The sequence below is a fragment of the Lissotriton vulgaris genome, chromosome 7 (genome assembly GCF_964263255.1).
Source record: "Lissotriton vulgaris chromosome 7, aLisVul1.2, whole genome shotgun sequence".
Taxonomy (NCBI): domain Eukaryota; kingdom Metazoa; phylum Chordata; class Amphibia; order Caudata; family Salamandridae; genus Lissotriton; species Lissotriton vulgaris.
The window spans coordinates 1,288,108,700-1,288,128,486 of NC_141695.1; the positions used below are offsets into that span (position 1 = coordinate 1,288,108,700).

Consider the following 19,787-nt stretch of genomic DNA (forward strand, 5'->3'; position numbering starts at 1 on the left):
TTGTTGGTCCATGACTTTTCGGTCTCCAGGATACTTTGATAATTGCCTGGATATGTACTTAAGTACAGTTCTGAGTTTTCAAAGAAGTTAGTGGCTGACCGGCTATACCAAATCTTATGAAAGAAATAAAGGGGAGCTCATCTTGAAAGTTGGAAAAAATACTACACATTTTAAGTCTCATGCCTAATAGAGATGGAAACTGTTGTCTGAATAGTCCCTGATGTCAAGAATTTAGAAGTGAATGCCAGGAAATATGTTTGAAATACTAATAGACAATTGAAACAGAATTTAGCATTTTTTGTAGAAAGGGAAAAATAGATGTTTTCAACTTACAAAATTCAGTTTATAGTGCGTTATTGCACATGGTCAGTAAGCAAACATGTCACAAAATGGAGGGCGATTGTCTGAATTGATGCCAAATGTTCAGTTTTGTGAAAAAGTTCCTTTTATTTTGGATGCAACTCAGAAAAAAAGGATGAAAGAAAGATTTTATTATGATATACACAGTACATTTCAGGCACACTAAACATATGCTCTGTAGTATTTTGATTCATCTCTGCATTGACAGTGTTTGAAATTGACGTATATGCTGTGTATTACAGGATGGATACACAATCGATGTCCAGTGCATTGATGAAGTGAGTGGAAAATGGTCTATATTTGGTGAAGAATACCTCCTGGAAAATGCTAATAAAGCATGCTGTTGAAATAATGATGATATGAGATCTATTCAGTGTTTCTGTTTGATGACAACAAAGAAGTACTTTGAAGAAAAGCACGGTTAGTCTTTTTTCTTAGCACTTACAGTATAGTGTGTGATGCATATTCAATTTAGGAAAAAATATGAGCAGATGAAGAGTAGTCTGAATTGGGTAATGAGACATTGTATCATCTCAACCATAGCACTCAGCCAAGCCAACCACAAGCCACTTCCAATACCAGGAGTACAGCATCAGCTGATCTAGGAATCAGAAACGTGCCCCAGCACAACCTCTTTTGCAGCAGCTGCCAGCCACAGGTTTCTGGTTGCTTGTTCTCCTTGCTCAGGAGATGCCTGCTAGGAAGATGACTAGTTCTTGTCTCAGACCTTTCCTAAGGTGAGGGAGTAACATATGCACTCAGCCAGTGACCTCTATGTTGAGCTGCCTCTGCTTTAGTGCTCAAACTCATCAATGCAGTATATATATGTTAGTTTTCAAGTTACTCACACTCATAGGGTGAGCATGACGGGAATTTGATTCATCTCGTTTGCAGCACTACTGTCACTGCAGCCATAAAAACATGATGCAAAATTGCACAAAAAGCAACACTTTGATTGAAAAGTTTAGTCTATCTCACACAAGGATCAATGCTCATTTGCATAATGCATCATTCACATTCAGCCTCATTTACATGCAAATCTGAAGAGTGGTGCACATTTAATCCTAATGGATAGGCAGTGATTAGTAGTCTAGCTTCGGGAAATATCTCTTAAGATAAATTCTTGATGATTTTTGGCACTTATTAAAAGAAGAGCCAGATCACAGTAACTTCAATTGAAGTATGTCTACTATTTGATAGTATATTAAAAAGGTACTTAGATTATTTCTTTAAATTTGTTAGAAGTTGTGAAAATGCTTACCGTCATGTCTCTGATTTCTGTTTACTCTAAGCAAATTACCAGCTATATTTTTGAATTGATGAAAACCATGGGGAAGGCACCCAGGCTAAATCTTGGTGTGTCTTTACAGGGTAAAGTTATGTCATTGGTACATTGTGATCTGCACTGCGTGCCCTTGCATTCTTCAGGGGGTCATGACCGCAGTGCTTTTGTAGACTAGAGCGGGAGTGGGGCATCAGTGCAGCAATGTCTCCTGCTCAGGCTAAATCACGGAAGACTCAGAAGTTGACAAGTAGGCAGATGTTTATTTAACTGCCCTCCACAGCACTGTAAACTGGCAGAAGAATTCCACATGCATGAGCATTGACCTTTCAATTAAAGTACACTTCAGCTCTGTCCTGGACGCCTTAAAAATAGGTTCATTCAAAGATCTATTTAGCTTCCTATTACTTCTTCTTCTCTAATTAGGGTGCCTTTCCATCGCCACCCGACAAATTAAGACTCAGTAGAAATGCTACCCTGGTTCAGAGATTCTATTCTCAATTAATCGCACATCGTTAGACTCAGGAGCATCACCACTTGCTGTCATTTGTTTTTATTTCATTCCAGCTCCAATTAATGCAACGAAAGATTCAACTTTGCATATGTTTATATTCAACATTCCTAGTGCCACCAAATCTCCATTAGTTAGAGCTTTTCCTGTCCCTCCTTGCCTATATTATTTGGACCTGCTTGTAAAATTCCACCTTTATCTGCAATTCACTGAGAACTTCTTAATTCTCTTTTGGACTATTATTCGTCACTGTCCACCTGGACGTTTGCCATTTTTCTGCATTGGTCTCTTCTGCCATTGGGCTTTGGATACTGCTCTGAGGTGAATATCTATTCCTTTGAGATTTGCATTACAAATGCTGTAAAACATGATAATACAGACATTCTAAATCCTTTCTCACTTAGGACTTCTACTTGCCTCAGAAAAACCTTCCAACTCTTTGATATTTGAAGCCTGTTATTGCTGCATCCTAGCTCCATATTCCAAACTGTATATATTGTGAACCTGATACCCTCCATATCCAGTTGCATTGTGCCACTGATGCTCTCACCGCTTACCTTTCTTCAGACCTGGTTGTTGGTCCATGACTTTTCGGTCTCCAGGATACTTTGATAATTGCCTGGATATGTACTTAAGTACAGTTCTGAGTTTTCAAAGAAGTTAGTGGCTGACCGGCTATACCAAATCTTATGAAAGAAATAAAGGGGAGCTCATCTTGAAAGTTGGAAAAAATACTACACATTTTAAGTCTCATGCCTAATAGAGATGGAAACTGTTGTCTGAATAGTCCCTGATGTCAAGAATTTAGAAGTGAATGCCAGGAAATATGTTTGAAATACTAATAGACAATTGAAACAGAATTTAGCATTTTTTGTAGAAAGGGAAAAATAGATGTTTTCAACTTACAAAATTCAGTTTATAGTGCGTTATTGCACATGGTCAGTAAGCAAACATGTCACAAAATGGAGGGCGATTGTCTGCATTGATGCCAAATGTTCAGTTTTGTGAAAAAGTTCCTTTTTTTTTGGATGCAACTCAGAAAAAAAGGATGAAAGAAAGATTTTATTATGATATACACAGTACATTTCAGGCACACTAAACATATGCTCTGTAGTATTTTGATTCATCTCTGCATTGACAGTGTTTGAAATTGACGTATATGCTGTGTATTACAGGATGGATACACAATCGATGTCCAGTGCATTGATGAAGTGAGTGGAAAATGGTCTATATTTGGTGAAGAATACCTCCTGGAAAATGCTAATAAAGCATGCTGTTGAAATAATGATGATATGAGATCTATTCAGTGTTTCTGTTTGATGACAACAAAGAAGTACTTTGAAGAAAAGCATGGTTAGTCTTTTTTCTTAGCACTTACAGTATAGTGTGTGATGCATATTCAATTTAGGAAAAAATATGAGCAGATGAAGAGTAGTCTGAATTGGGTAATGAGACATTGTCTCATCTCAACCATAGCACTCAGCCAAGCCAACCACAAGCCACTTCAATACCAGGAGTACAGCATCAGCTGATCTGGGAATCAGAAACGTGCCCCAGCACAACCTCTTTTGCAGCAGCTGCCAGCCACAGGTTTCTGGTTGCTTGTTCTCCTTGCTCAGGAGATGCCTGCTAGGAAGATGACTAGTTCTTGGCTCAGACCTTTCCTAAGGTGAGGGAGTAACATATGCACTCAGCCAGTGACCTCTATGTTGAGCTTCCTCTGCTCTAATGCTCAAACTCATCAATGCAGTATATATATGTTAGTTTTCAAGTTACTCACACTCATAGGGTGAGCATGACGGGAATTTGATTCATCTCGTTTGCAGCACTACTGTCACTGCAGCCATAAAAACATGATGCAAAATTGCACAAAAAGCAACACTTTGATTGAAAAGTTTAGTCTATCTCACACAAGGATCAATGCTCATTTGCATAATGCATCATTCACATTCAGCCTCATTTACATGCAAATCTGAAGAGTGGTGCACATTTAATGCTAATGGATAGGCAGTGATTAGTAGTCTAGCTTCGGGAAATATCTCTTAAGATAAATTCTTGATGATTTTTGGCACTTATTAAAATAAGAGCCAGATCACAGTAACTTCAATTGAAGTATGTCTACTATTTGATAGTATATTAAAAAGGTACTTAGATTATTTCTTTAAATTTGTTAGAAGTTGTGAAAATGCTTACCGTCATGTCTCTGATTTCTGTTTACTCTAAGCAAATTACCAGCTATATTTTTGAATTGATGAAAACCATGGGGAAGGCAGCCAGGCTAAATCTTGGTGTTTCTTTACAGGGTAAAGTTATGTCATTGGTACATTGTGATCTGCACTGCGTGCCCTTGCATTCTTCAGGGGGTCATGACCGCAGTGCTTTTGTAGACTAGAGCGGGAGTGGGGCATCAGTGCAGCAATGTCTCCTGCTCAGGCTAAATCACGGAAGACTCAGAAGTTGACAAGTAGGCAGATGTCTATTTAACTGCCCTCCACAGCACTGTAAACTGGCAGAAGAATTCCACATGCATGAGCATTGACCTTTCAATTAAAGTACACTTCAGCTCTGTCCTAGACGCCTTAAAAATAGGTTCATTCAAAGATCTATTTAGCTTCCTATTACTTCTTCTTCTCTAATTAGGGTGCCTTTCCATCGCCACCCGACAAATTAAGACTCAGTAGAAATGCTACCCTGGTTCAGAGATTCTATTCTCAATTAATCGCACACCGTTAGACTCAGGAGCATCACCACTTGCTGTCATTTGTTTTTATTTCATTCCAGCTCCAATTAATGCAACGAAAGATTCAACTTTGCATATGTTTATATTCAACATTCCTAGTGCCACCAAATCTCCATTAGTTAGAGCTTTTCCTGTCCCTCCTTGCCTATATTATTTGGACCTGCTTGTAAAATTCCACCTTTATCTGCAATTCACTGAGAACTTCTTAATTCTCTTTTGGACTATTATTCGTCACTGTCCACCTGGACGTTTGCCATTTTTCTGCATTGGTCTCTTCTGCCATTGGGCTTTGGATACTGCTCTGAGGTGAATATCTATTCCTTTGAGATTTGCATTACAAATGCTGTAAAACATGATAATACAGACATTCTAAATCCTTTCTCACTTAGGACTTCTACTTGCCTCAGAAAAACCTTCCAACTCTTTGATATTTGAAGCCTGTTATTGCTGCATCCTAGCTCCATATTCCAAACTGTATATATTGTGAACCTGATACCCTCCATATCCAGTTGCATTGTGCCACTGATGCTCTCATCGCTTACCTTTCTTCAGACCTGGTTGTTGGTCCATGACTTTTCGGTCTCCAGGATACTTTGATAATTGCCTGGATATGTACTTAAGTACAGTTCTGAGTTTTCAAAGAAGTTAGTGGCTGACCGGCTATACCAAATCTTATGAAAGAAATAAAGGGGAGCTCATCTTGAAAGTTGGAAAAAATACTACACATTTTAAGTCTCATGCCTAATAGAGATGGAAACTGTTGTCTGAATAGTCCCTGATGTCAAGAATTTAGAAGTGAATGCCAGGAAATATGTTTGAAATACTAATAGACAATTGAAACAGAATTTAGCATTTTTTGTAGAAAGGGAAAAATAGATGTTTTCAACTTACAAAATTCAGTTTATAGTGCGTTATTGCACATGGTCAGTAAGCAAACATGTCACAAAATGGAGGGCGATTGTCTGAATTGATGCCAAATGTTCAGTTTTGTGAAAAAGTTCCTTTTTTTTTTGATGCAACTCAGAAAAAAAGGATGAAAGAAAGATTTTATTATGATATACACAGTACATTTCAGGCACACTAAACATATGCTCTGTAGTATTTTGATTCATCTCTGCATTGACAGTGTTTGAAATTGACGTATATGCTGTGTATTACAGGATGGATACACAATCGATGTCCAGTGCATTGATGAAGTGAGTGGAAAATGGTCTATATTTGGTGAAGAATACCTCCTGGAAAATGCTAATAAAGCATGCTGTTGAAATAATGATGATATGAGATCTATTCAGTGTTTCTGTTTGATGACAACAAAGAAGTACTTTGAAGAAAAGCACGGTTAGTCTTTTTTCTTAGCACTTACAGTATAGTGTGTGATGCATATTCAATTTAGGAAAAAATATGAGCAGATGAAGAGTAGTCTGAATTGGGTAATGAGACATTGTCTCATCTCAACCATAGCACTCAGCCAAGCCAACCACAAGCCACTTCCAATACCAGGAGTACAGCATCAGCTGATCTGGGAATCAGAAACGTGCCCCAGCACAACCTCTTTTGCAGCAGCTGCCAGCCACAGGTTTCTGGTTGCTTGTTCTCCTTGCTCAGGAGATGCCTGCTAGGAAGATGACTAGTTCTTGGCTCAGACCTTTCCTAAGGTGAGGGAGTAACATATGCACTCAGCCAGTGACCTCTATGTTGAGCTTCCTCTGCTCTAATGCTCAAACTCATCAATGCAGTATATATATGTTAGTTTTCAAGTTACTCACACTCATAGGGTGAGCATGACGGGAATTTGATTCATCTCGTTTGCAGCACTACTGTCACTGCAGCCATAAAAACATGATGCAAAATTGCACAAAAAGCAACACTTTGATTGAAAAGTTTAGTCTATCTCACACAAGGATCAATGCTCATTTGCATAATGCATCATTCACATTCAGCCTCATTTACATGCAAATCTGAAGAGTGGTGCACATTTAATGCTAATGGATAGGCAGTGATTAGTAGTCTAGCTTCGGGAAATATCTCTTAAGATAAATTCTTGATGATTTTTGGCACTTATTAAAAGAAGAGCCAGATCACAGTAACTTCAATTGAAGTATGTCTACTATTTGATAGTATATTAAAAAGGTACTTAGATTATTTCTTTAAATTTGTTAGAAGTTGTGAAAATGCTTACCGTCATGTCTCTGATTTCTGTTTACTCTAAGCAAATTACCAGCTATATTTTTGAATTGATGAAAACCATGGGGAAGGCAGCCAGGCTAAATCTTGGTGTTTCTTTACAGGGTAAAGTTATGTCATTGGTACATTGTGATCTGCACTGCGTGCCCTTGCATTCTTCAGGGGGTCATGACCGCAGTGCTTTTGTAGACTAGAGCGGGAGTGGGGCATCAGTGCAGCAATGTCTCCTGCTCAGGCTAAATCACGGAAGACTCAGAAGTTGACAAGTAGGCAGATGTCTATTTAACTGCCCTCCACAGCACTGTAAACTGGCAGAAGAATTCCACATGCATGAGCATTGACCTTTCAATTAAAGTACACTTCAGCTCTGTCCTAGACGCCTTAAAAATAGGTTCATTCAAAGATCTATTTAGCTTCCTATTACTTCTTCTTCTCTAATTAGGGTGCCTTTCCATCGCCACCCGACAAATTAAGACTCAGTAGAAATGCTACCCTGGTTCAGAGATTCTATTCTCAATTAATCGCACATCGTTAGACTCAGGAGCATCACCACTTGCTGTCATTTGTTTTTATTTCATTCCAGCTCCAATTAATGCAACGAAAGATTCAACTTTGCATATGTTTATATTCAACATTCCTAGTGCCACCAAATCTCCATTAGTTAGAGCTTTTCCTGTCCCTCCTTGCCTATATTATTTGGACCTGCTTGTAAAATTCCACCTTTATCAGCAATTCACTGAGAACTTCTTAATTCTCTTTTGGACTATTATTCGTCACTGTCCACCTGAACGTTTGCCATTTTTCTGCATTGGTCTCTTCTGCCATTGGGCTTTGGATACTGCTCTGAGGTGAATATCTATTCCTTTGAGATTTGCATTACAAATGCTGTAAAACATGATAATACAGACATTCTAAATCCTTTCTCACTTAGGACTTCTACTTGCCTCAGAAAAACCTTCCAACTCTTTGATATTTGAAGCCTGTTATTGCTGCATCCTAGCTCCATATTCCAAACTGTATATATTGTGAACCTGATACCCTCCATATCCAGTTGCATTGTGCCACTGATGCTCTCACCGCTTACCTTTCTTCAGACCTGGTTGTTGGTCCATGACTTTTCGGTCTCCAGGATACTTTGATAATTGCCTGGATATGTACTTAAGTACAGTTCTGAGTTTTCAAAGAAGTTAGTGGCTGACCGGCTATACCAAATCTTATGAAAGAAATAAAGGGGAGCTCATCTTGAAAGTTGGAAAAAATACTACACATTTTAAGTCTCATGCCTAATAGAGATGGAAACTGTTGTCTGAATAGTCCCTGATGTCAAGAATTTAGAAGTGAATGCCAGGAAATATGTTTGAAATACTAATAGACAATTGAAACAGAATTTAGCATTTTTTGTAGAAAGGGAAAAATAGATGTTTTCAACTTACAAAATTCAGTTTATAGTGCGTTATTGCACATGGTCAGTAAGCAAACATGTCACAAAATGGAGGGCGATTGTCTGAATTGATGCCAAATGTTCAGTTTTGTGAAAAAGTTCCTTTTATTTTGGATGCAACTCAGAAAAAAAGGATGAAAGAAAGATTTTATTATGATATACACAGTACATTTCAGGCACACTAAACATATGCTCTGTAGTATTTTGATTCATCTCTGCATTGACAGTGTTTGAAATTGACGTATATGCTGTGTATTACAGGATGGATACACAATCGATGTCCAGTGCATTGATGAAGTGAGTGGAAAATGGTCTATATTTGGTGAAGAATACCTCCTGGAAAATGCTAATAAAGCATGCTGTTGAAATAATGATGATATGAGATCTATTCAGTGTTTCTGTTTGATGACAACAAAGAAGTACTTTGAAGAAAAGCACGGTTAGTCTTTTTTCTTAGCACTTACAGTATAGTGTGTGATGCATATTCAATTTAGGAAAAAATATGAGCAGATGAAGAGTAGTCTGAATTGGGTAATGAGACATTGTATCATCTCAACCATAGCACTCAGCCAAGCCAACCACAAGCCACTTCCAATACCAGGAGTACAGCATCAGCTGATCTAGGAATCAGAAACGTGCCCCAGCACAACCTCTTTTGCAGCAGCTGCCAGCCACAGGTTTCTGGTTGCTTGTTCTCCTTGCTCAGGAGATGCCTGCTAGGAAGATGACTAGTTCTTGTCTCAGACCTTTCCTAAGGTGAGGGAGTAACATATGCACTCAGCCAGTGACCTCTATGTTGAGCTGCCTCTGCTTTAGTGCTCAAACTCATCAATGCAGTATATATATGTTAGTTTTCAAGTTACTCACACTCATAGGGTGAGCATGACGGGAATTTGATTCATCTCGTTTGCAGCACTACTGTCACTGCAGCCATAAAAACATGATGCAAAATTGCACAAAAAGCAACACTTTGATTGAAAAGTTTAGTCTATCTCACACAAGGATCAATGCTCATTTGCATAATGCATCATTCACATTCAGCCTCATTTACATGCAAATCTGAAGAGTGGTGCACATTTAATCCTAATGGATAGGCAGTGATTAGTAGTCTAGCTTCGGGAAATATCTCTTAAGATAAATTCTTGATGATTTTTGGCACTTATTAAAAGAAGAGCCAGATCACAGTAACTTCAATTGAAGTATGTCTACTATTTGATAGTATATTAAAAAGGTACTTAGATTATTTCTTTAAATTTGTTAGAAGTTGTGAAAATGCTTACCGTCATGTCTCTGATTTCTGTTTACTCTAAGCAAATTACCAGCTATATTTTTGAATTGATGAAAACCATGGGGAAGGCAGCCAGGCTAAATCTTGGTGTTTCTTTACAGGGTAAAGTTATGTCATTGGTACATTGTGATCTGCACTGCGTGCCCTTGCATTCTTCAGGGGGTCATGACCGCAGTGCTTTTGTAGACTAGAGCGGGAGTGGGGCATCAGTGCAGCAATGTCTCCTGCTCAGGCTAAATCACGGAAGACTCAGAAGTTGACAAGTAGGCAGATGTTTATTTAACTGCCCTCCACAGCACTGTAAACTGGCAGAAGAATTCCACATGCATGAGCATTGACCTTTCAATTAAAGTACACTTCAGCTCTGTCCTGGACGCCTTAAAAATAGGTTCATTCAAAGATCTATTTAGCTTCCTATTACTTCTTCTTCTCTAATTAGGGTGCCTTTCCATCGCCACCCGACAAATTAAGACTCAGTAGAAATGCTACCCTGGTTCAGAGATTCTATTCTCAATTAATCGCACATCGTTAGACTCAGGAGCATCACCACTTGCTGTCATTTGTTTTTATTTCATTCCAGCTCCAATTAATGCAACGAAAGATTCAACTTTGCATATGTTTATATTCAACATTCCTAGTGCCACCAAATCTCCATTAGTTAGAGCTTTTCCTGTCCCTCCTTGCCTATATTATTTGGACCTGCTTGTAAAATTCCACCTTTATCTGCAATTCACTGAGAACTTCTTAATTCTCTTTTGGACTATTATTCGTCACTGTCCACCTGGACGTTTGCCATTTTTCTGCATTGGTCTCTTCTGCCATTGGGCTTTGGATACTGCTCTGAGGTGAATATCTATTCCTTTGAGATTTGCATTACAAATGCTGTAAAACATGATAATACAGACATTCTAAATCCTTTCTCACTTAGGACTTCTACTTGCCTCAGAAAAACCTTCCAACTCTTTGATATTTGAAGCCTGTTATTGCTGCATCCTAGCTCCATATTCCAAACTGTATATATTGTGAACCTGATACCCTCCATATCCAGTTGCATTGTGCCACTGATGCTCTCACCGCTTACCTTTCTTCAGACCTGGTTGTTGGTCCATGACTTTTCGGTCTCCAGGATACTTTGATAATTGCCTGGATATGTACTTAAGTACAGTTCTGAGTTTTCAAAGAAGTTAGTGGCTGACCGGCTATACCAAATCTTATGAAAGAAATAAAGGGGAGCTCATCTTGAAAGTTGGAAAAAATACTACACATTTTAAGTCTCATGCCTAATAGAGATGGAAACTGTTGTCTGAATAGTCCCTGATGTCAAGAATTTAGAAGTGAATGCCAGGAAATATGTTTGAAATACTAATAGACAATTGAAACAGAATTTAGCATTTTTTGTAGAAAGGGAAAAATAGATGTTTTCAACTTACAAAATTCAGTTTATAGTGCGTTATTGCACATGGTCAGTAAGCAAACATGTCACAAAATGGAGGGCGATTGTCTGCATTGATGCCAAATGTTCAGTTTTGTGAAAAAGTTCCTTTTTTTTTGGATGCAACTCAGAAAAAAAGGATGAAAGAAAGATTTTATTATGATATACACAGTACATTTCAGGCACACTAAACATATGCTCTGTAGTATTTTGATTCATCTCTGCATTGACAGTGTTTGAAATTGACGTATATGCTGTGTATTACAGGATGGATACACAATCGATGTCCAGTGCATTGATGAAGTGAGTGGAAAATGGTCTATATTTGGTGAAGAATACCTCCTGGAAAATGCTAATAAAGCATGCTGTTGAAATAATGATGATATGAGATCTATTCAGTGTTTCTGTTTGATGACAACAAAGAAGTACTTTGAAGAAAAGCATGGTTAGTCTTTTTTCTTAGCACTTACAGTATAGTGTGTGATGCATATTCAATTTAGGAAAAAATATGAGCAGATGAAGAGTAGTCTGAATTGGGTAATGAGACATTGTCTCATCTCAACCATAGCACTCAGCCAAGCCAACCACAAGCCACTTCAATACCAGGAGTACAGCATCAGCTGATCTGGGAATCAGAAACGTGCCCCAGCACAACCTCTTTTGCAGCAGCTGCCAGCCACAGGTTTCTGGTTGCTTGTTCTCCTTGCTCAGGAGATGCCTGCTAGGAAGATGACTAGTTCTTGGCTCAGACCTTTCCTAAGGTGAGGGAGTAACATATGCACTCAGCCAGTGACCTCTATGTTGAGCTTCCTCTGCTCTAATGCTCAAACTCATCAATGCAGTATATATATGTTAGTTTTCAAGTTACTCACACTCATAGGGTGAGCATGACGGGAATTTGATTCATCTCGTTTGCAGCACTACTGTCACTGCAGCCATAAAAACATGATGCAAAATTGCACAAAAAGCAACACTTTGATTGAAAAGTTTAGTCTATCTCACACAAGGATCAATGCTCATTTGCATAATGCATCATTCACATTCAGCCTCATTTACATGCAAATCTGAAGAGTGGTGCACATTTAATGCTAATGGATAGGCAGTGATTAGTAGTCTAGCTTCGGGAAATATCTCTTAAGATAAATTCTTGATGATTTTTGGCACTTATTAAAAGAAGAGCCAGATCACAGTAACTTCAATTGAAGTATGTCTACTATTTGATAGTATATTAAAAAGGTACTTAGATTATTTCTTTAAATTTGTTAGAAGTTGTGAAAATGCTTACCGTCATGTCTCTGATTTCTGTTTACTCTAAGCAAATTACCAGCTATATTTTTGAATTGATGAAAACCATGGGGAAGGCAGCCAGGCTAAATCTTGGTGTTTCTTTACAGGGTAAAGTTATGTCATTGGTACATTGTGATCTGCACTGCGTGCCCTTGCATTCTTCAGGGGGTCATGACCGCAGTGCTTTTGTAGACTAGAGCGGGAGTGGGGCATCAGTGCAGCAATGTCTCCTGCTCAGGCTAAATCACGGAAGACTCAGAAGTTGACAAGTAGGCAGATGTCTATTTAACTGCCCTCCACAGCACTGTAAACTGGCAGAAGAATTCCACATGCATGAGCATTGACCTTTCAATTAAAGTACACTTCAGCTCTGTCCTAGACGCCTTAAAAATAGGTTCATTCAAAGATCTATTTAGCTTCCTATTACTTCTTCTTCTCTAATTAGGGTGCCTTTCCATCGCCACCCGACAAATTAAGACTCAGTAGAAATGCTACCCTGGTTCAGAGATTCTATTCTCAATTAATCGCACATCGTTAGACTCAGGAGCATCACCACTTGCTGTCATTTGTTTTTATTTCATTCCAGCTCCAATTAATGCAACGAAAGATTCAACTTTGCATATGTTTATATTCAACATTCCTAGTGCCACCAAATCTCCATTAGTTAGAGCTTTTCCTGTCCCTCCTTGCCTATATTATTTGGACCTGCTTGTAAAATTCCACCTTTATCTGCAATTCACTGAGAACTTCTTAATTCTCTTTTGGACTATTATTCGTCACTGTCCACCTGGACGTTTGCCATTTTTCTGCATTGGTCTCTTCTGCCATTGGGCTTTGGATACTGCTCTGAGGTGAATATCTATTCCTTTGAGATTTGCATTACAAATGCTGTAAAACATGATAATACAGACATTCTAAATCCTTTCTCACTTAGGACTTCTACTTGCCTCAGAAAAACCTTCCAACTCTTTGATATTTGAAGCCTGTTATTGCTGCATCCTAGCTCCATATTCCAAACTGTATATATTGTGAACCTGATACCCTCCATATCCAGTTGCATTGTGCCACTGATGCTCTCATCGCTTACCTTTCTTCAGACCTGGTTGTTGGTCCATGACTTTTCGGTCTCCAGGATACTTTGATAATTGCCTGGATATGTACTTAAGTACAGTTCTGAGTTTTCAAAGAAGTTAGTGGCTGACCGGCTATACCAAATCTTATGAAAGAAATAAAGGGGAGCTCATCTTGAAAGTTGGAAAAAATACTACACATTTTAAGTCTCATGCCTAATAGAGATGGAAACTGTTGTCTGAATAGTCCCTGATGTCAAGAATTTAGAAGTGAATGCCAGGAAATATGTTTGAAATACTAATAGACAATTGAAACAGAATTTAGCATTTTTTGTAGAAAGGGAAAAATAGATGTTTTCAACTTACAAAATTCAGTTTATAGTGCGTTATTGCACATGGTCAGTAAGCAAACATGTCACAAAATGGAGGGCGATTGTCTGAATTGATGCCAAATGTTCAGTTTTGTGAAAAAGTTCCTTTTTTTTTGGATGCAACTCAGAAAAAAAGGATGAAAGAAAGATTTTATTATGATATACACAGTACATTTCAGGCACACTAAACATATGCTCTGTAGTATTTTGATTCATCTCTGCATTGACAGTGTTTGAAATTGACGTATATGCTGTGTATTACAGGATGGATACACAATCGATGTCCAGTGCATTGATGAAGTGAGTGGAAAATGGTCTATATTTGGTGAAGAATACCTCCTGGAAAATGCTAATAAAGCATGCTGTTGAAATAATGATGATATGAGATCTATTCAGTGTTTCTGTTTGATGACAACAAAGAAGTACTTTGAAGAAAAGCACGGTTAGTCTTTTTTCTTAGCACTTACAGTATAGTGTGTGATGCATATTCAATTTAGGAAAAAATATGAGCAGATGAAGAGTAGTCTGAATTGGGTAATGAGACATTGTCTCATCTCAACCATAGCACTCAGCCAAGCCAACCACAAGCCACTTCCAATACCAGGAGTACAGCATCAGCTGATCTGGGAATCAGAAACATGCCCCAGCACAACCTCTTTTGCAGCAGCTGCCAGCCACAGGTTTCTGGTTGCTTGTTATCCTTGCTCAGGAGATGCCTGCTAGGAAGATGACTAGTTCTTGGCTCAGACCTTTCCTAAGGTGAGGGAGTAACATATGCACTCAGCCAGTGACCTCTATGTTGAGCTTCCTCTGCTCTAATGCTCAAACTCATCAATGCAGTATATATATGTTAGTTTTCAAGTTACTCACACTCATAGGGTGAGCATGACGGGAATTTGATTCATCTCGTTTGCAGCACTACTGTCACTGCAGCCATAAAAACATGATGCAAAATTGCACAAAAAGCAACACTTTGATTGAAAAGTTTAGTCTATCTCACACAAGGATCAATGCTCATTTGCATAATGCATCATTCACATTCAGCCTCATTTACATGCAAATCTGAAGAGTGGTGCACATTTAATGCTAATGGATAGGCAGTGATTAGTAGTCTAGCTTCGGGAAATATCTCTTAAGATAAATTCTTGATGATTTTTGGCACTTATTAAAAGAAGAGCCAGATCACAGTAACTTCAATTGAAGTATGTCTACTATTTGATAGTATATTAAAAAGGTACTTAGATTATTTCTTTAAATTTGTTAGAAGTTGTGAAAATGCTTACCGTCATGTCTCTGATTTCTGTTTACTCTAAGCAAATTACCAGCTATATTTTTGAATTGATGAAAACCATGGGGAAGGCAGCCAGGCTAAATCTTGGTGTTTCTTTACAGGGTAAAGTTATGTCATTGGTACATTGTGATCTGCACTGCGTGCCCTTGCATTTTTCAGGGGGTCATGACCGCAGTGCTTTTGTAGACTAGAGCGGGAGTGGGGCATCAGTGCAGCAATGTCTCCTGCTCAGGCTAAATCACGGAAGACTCAGAACTTGACAAGTAGGCAGATGTCTATTTAACTGCCCTCCACAGCACTGTAAACTGGCAGAAGAATTCCACATGCATGAGCATTGACCTTTCAATTAAAGTACACTTCAGCTCTGTCCTAGACGCCTTAAAAATAGGTTCATTCAAAGATCTATTTAGCTTCCCATTACTTCTTCTTCTCTAATTAGGGTGCCTTTCCATCTCCACCCGACAAATTAAGACTCAGTAGAAATGCTACCCTGGTTCAGAGATTCTATTCTCAATTAATCTCACATCGTTAGACTCAGGAGAATCACCACTTGCTGTCATTTGTTTTTATTTCATTCCAGCTCCAATTAATGCAACAAAAGATTCAATTTTGCATATGTTTATATTCAACATTCCTAGTGCCACCAAATCTCCATTAGTTAGAGCTTTTCCTGTCCCTCCTTGCCTATATTATTTGGACCTGCTTGTAAAATTCCACCTTTATCTGCAATTCACGGAGAACTTCTTAATTCTCTTTTGGACTATTATTCGGCACTGTCCACCTGGACGTTTGCCATTTTTCTGCATTGGTCTCTTCTGCCATTGGGCTTTGGATACTGCTCTGAGGTGAATATCTATTCCTTTGAGATTTGCATTACAAATGCTGTAAAACATGATAATACAGACATTCTAAATCCTTTCTCACTTAGGACTTCTACTTGCCTCAGAAAAACCTTCCAACTCTTTGATATTTGAAGCCTTTATGGCTGAGATACCCGCCACCCCCTCTCAACACAAATCCCCAAGAATGGGAATACGGAAACGTTCTCTGAACTTTTGGAAGGCAGGAGGGAGTTACCCTCCCGGCCGTATTTATTAAAATATGAAACAAAAGTTAAAAAATTAAAATAACAGTTTCATATCATGTACAATTTCATTTCCACATTACGATGCTTTGGCTGACCTTAACATATTTCTAATACAAAGGTTCTCCTAGCCAATACTAACATCCTACAAATACATTCTTAAATTGAAATTGTACATCCTAACGTTAAGGGCCAACGGCAAGGTCGTAACCGGTGTCAGATCCCTAAACCAGAACTACCCCCTCAGTTGTGAGGGGGCGGCCGCACAGAGGACTGTACCTCCTGTGCACATACCAATTTCCCTTGTCTTGACGGGGGCCCCAATTAACTCGACGCCATCTTATGGTCGCCCGAGGACTCGTGTGAGGTGTCTAGAAGGTAGCGTAGACCCCCCTCCCCACCCCACACAACTTACCACATCTGCCGTCGCAGATGTCCTGGCCCCGGGAAATTCCCAGGAGGGGCCCATAGCCCCTCCTATCCAGGGAGGGGCCTTGACCACCTTCCCTTTCCTTTCGGCGTCCCATCCTTAGAAGGGACCGCCTCCCCGTTGAGGGGCCAATGGCCACCTCCCCCCCGGGCGCTCCCATCCGTAATGGGTGACGCCCCCCCATAGGGATCTTCCAATTACTGCTCACCGATCATGACCTTACCGCCCGACCGAAAAAATAAATACGACATTAAACTAAAAGACTAATTACTAAAAAACATAAATGCTCAAGTATGAACTGTCGAAACGTCACTGATCAACACTGGTGCAAAACTTTATTCGATAAAACATACTGTAAGGAATCATCCACTTTATTGCATAATGAATCACGACTTTAATCAACAACCTGTAAGAAAATTGCGTTTACCATCAAAACTTTATTTCAAACCACTTGCTGTCTTCAGGGGCTGGTGGGTGGGTCAAAATTGGCTCTTCGTTCCGTCTCGAGCTCACGTGCAGCGGGGAGGTGCAGCTTCAGAGCACAGGAACAAGAGGATGCTACCTTGGCTTGTCGCTCCTTATATCCTTCTTCAGGGCGGGCGTAAACCCGCCTCCGCCCGCCTCCGGGGGCGTGGCTGGCGGCTTCGGTGTCTAGGACAACCCACTCTAGGGCGGGAAAAAACGCGCCCCGGCTACGCCGCTTCGGGCATACCAGCCGAGGCTCGCCTCCCGCCCAAGATGGCTTCCCAGGGGGATCGGGGTACTCCACCATACGTTCGGGGGGACCGATTGGTCGCCCCTTTCCATATGGCTGAGATACCCGCCACCCCCTCTCAACACAAATCCCCAAGAATGGGAATACGGAAACGTTCTCTGAACTTTTGGAAGGCGGGAGGGAGTTACCCTCCCGGCCGTATTTATTAAAATATGAAACAAAAGTTAAAACATTAAAATAACAGTTTCATATCATGTACAATTTCATTTCCACATTACGATGCTTTGGCTGACCTTAACATATTTCTAATACAAAGGTTCTCCTAGCCAATACTAACATCCTACAAATACATTCTTAAATTGAAATTGTACATCCTAACGTTAAGGGCCAACGGCAAGGTCGTAACCGGTGTCAGATCCCTAAACCAGAACTACCCCCTCAGTTGTGAGGGGGCGGCCGCACAGAGGACTGTACCTCCTGTGCACATACCAATTTCCCTTGTCTTGACGGGGGCCCCAATTAACTCGACGGCATTTTATGGTCGCCCGAGGACTCGTGTGAGGTGTCTAGAACGTAGCGTAGACCCCCCTCCCCACCCCACACAACTTACCACATCTGCCGCCGCAGATGTCCTGGCCCCGGGAAATTCCCAGGAGGGGCCCGTAGCCCCTCCTATCCAGGGAGGGGCCTTGACCGCCTTCCCTTTCCTTTCGGCGTCCCATCCTTAGAAGGGACCGCCCCCCCGTTGAGGGGCCAATGGCCACCTCCCCCTGGGTGCTCCCATCCGTAATGGGTGACGCCCCCCCCATAGGGATCTTCCAATTACTGCTCACCGATCATGACCTTACCGCCACAGGCCGGATAGTTGACCGGCTATCCGGACCCCCCACAAAACTCCTACCTAAAGGTCATGCCGCAAACTCTTTAGCCACGCTACGAGGTCTCCTATGAGTAAAGAATTCCCCACCCAAGACAAATGTACCCCATCCTCTAGATACATACTGTCCCCCCTAATACAACCATGAGGAATCGAATGCAATAAACTTGAACGAAACAGTCTACCCAATTTGTTATTTACCTTCTTTACAGAATGATTTATAGCAGACACAGAATTCGCCCCCCGCCACACCTTTCGTGGAATCATATGGGACCATGCAATCGTGCACCCTGGAACCCTCCTCGCCAACCAACTTACTGTGGATAGTATTGCCTCGAGAAGTAGTCGTCTACCAGTGGTCACCAAATCATTGCCCCCACGATGCACTATGATTATAGACGGCGGTGACCTTGTCCGCGCTAACAAACCCTCGAGAAAAGGTTGAAACTGGTCAATACAGAGCCCGCCCCTTCCATAGAAGGTCACCCTGTACCCGTATTCCCCAGCCATGTGAATCATGTCACCTGCTTTGAATACGTCCGCGGCACGCCTCACGTATGAGTGGCCAACGACCCACACCACTTTTTCCTCAGCCGGTGATCTTTGACCGCTAATTCCCAGGTGTCGGGTCGACTGCACAGTCCGCCCCGCCTCGTAAGCTTGCGAAACTGTAAACCAAACAAAAACAAGAAGCGTGAGTACATGATTACAGCTTCACAACATGTGCAACCGCACATACCTTTTGTAACAATTCGAGGACCAACGCCCCAGTTGTTTCACTCTGTCCACACTCAGACCCCTGGCTGTAGCCTCTGTAGCAGCCCCTATCCGGAAGGAATGGGTCCCAAAATCGCCCGGGTTCAAGCCCGTGGCCGAAATTGTCATTGCAAGCACCCGCTGGAACTGAAACCTCGTCAGTGGGGTGGCATCAGAGTGTCTCAACAACGTCCCCCCCCATGATGCCGCCCTCTGCGCCAAAAATTCCTCAACGCATACGACGGGGCACATGGGAGATCCGGGCATCTGAAGGACTACTACACTGTCCCCTATCGCACCCTGATCGGTCTTGGACCTGGGAAACGAAACAATCATCGTATCCCCCTTAAGTAGAACGTGCTCTCGGCACAGTCCCCCCCCCATATCCTGCTTGTTCCTCGCCACCAGTTCGCTTACCCGCATAGCCCCATGGAATGCTAATGCAAAAGCGGCCCGGAATAACACTGTTTTCGACTGGGATGAACAAGTCGCAGGGAGAACGGAAAATAACAAAGCCAACCTCTCCAGACCTATCGGGTGCCTTTCATCTACTTTGCGACCCTCAAGGCGTTGCCACCCACGCAGCGCTTTCTGTACTACGAAAGATGCAGTGGGGTCCTGGATCCCATGAGCCCGCGCCATGAAGGAAATGGCGGCCCGATGCCTCT

General features: G+C 40.9%; 6 non-coding genes across 6 annotated transcripts; all 6 read right to left on the bottom strand.

The window, feature by feature from the left end:
- Positions 1–846: 846 nt before the first annotated feature.
- LOC147703443 (Nuclear RNase P) lies at positions 847–1,153 on the bottom strand. Its single transcript, XR_015298614.1, has one exon.
- A 2,419-nt stretch (positions 1,154–3,572) lies between these two features.
- Positions 3,573–3,878, bottom strand: LOC147703444 (Nuclear RNase P). The gene has a single exon (XR_015298603.1).
- A 2,419-nt stretch (positions 3,879–6,297) lies between these two features.
- On the bottom strand, positions 6,298–6,604 carry LOC147703445 (Nuclear RNase P). Its single transcript, XR_015298593.1, has one exon.
- Positions 6,605–9,023: 2,419 nt separating this feature from the next.
- LOC147703446 (Nuclear RNase P) lies at positions 9,024–9,330 on the bottom strand. Its single transcript, XR_015298615.1, has one exon.
- Positions 9,331–11,749: 2,419 nt separating this feature from the next.
- LOC147703447 (Nuclear RNase P) lies at positions 11,750–12,055 on the bottom strand. Its single transcript, XR_015298604.1, has one exon.
- A 2,419-nt stretch (positions 12,056–14,474) lies between these two features.
- LOC147703448 (Nuclear RNase P) lies at positions 14,475–14,781 on the bottom strand. Its single transcript, XR_015298610.1, has one exon.
- Between the last annotated feature and the right edge of the window lie 5,006 nt (positions 14,782–19,787).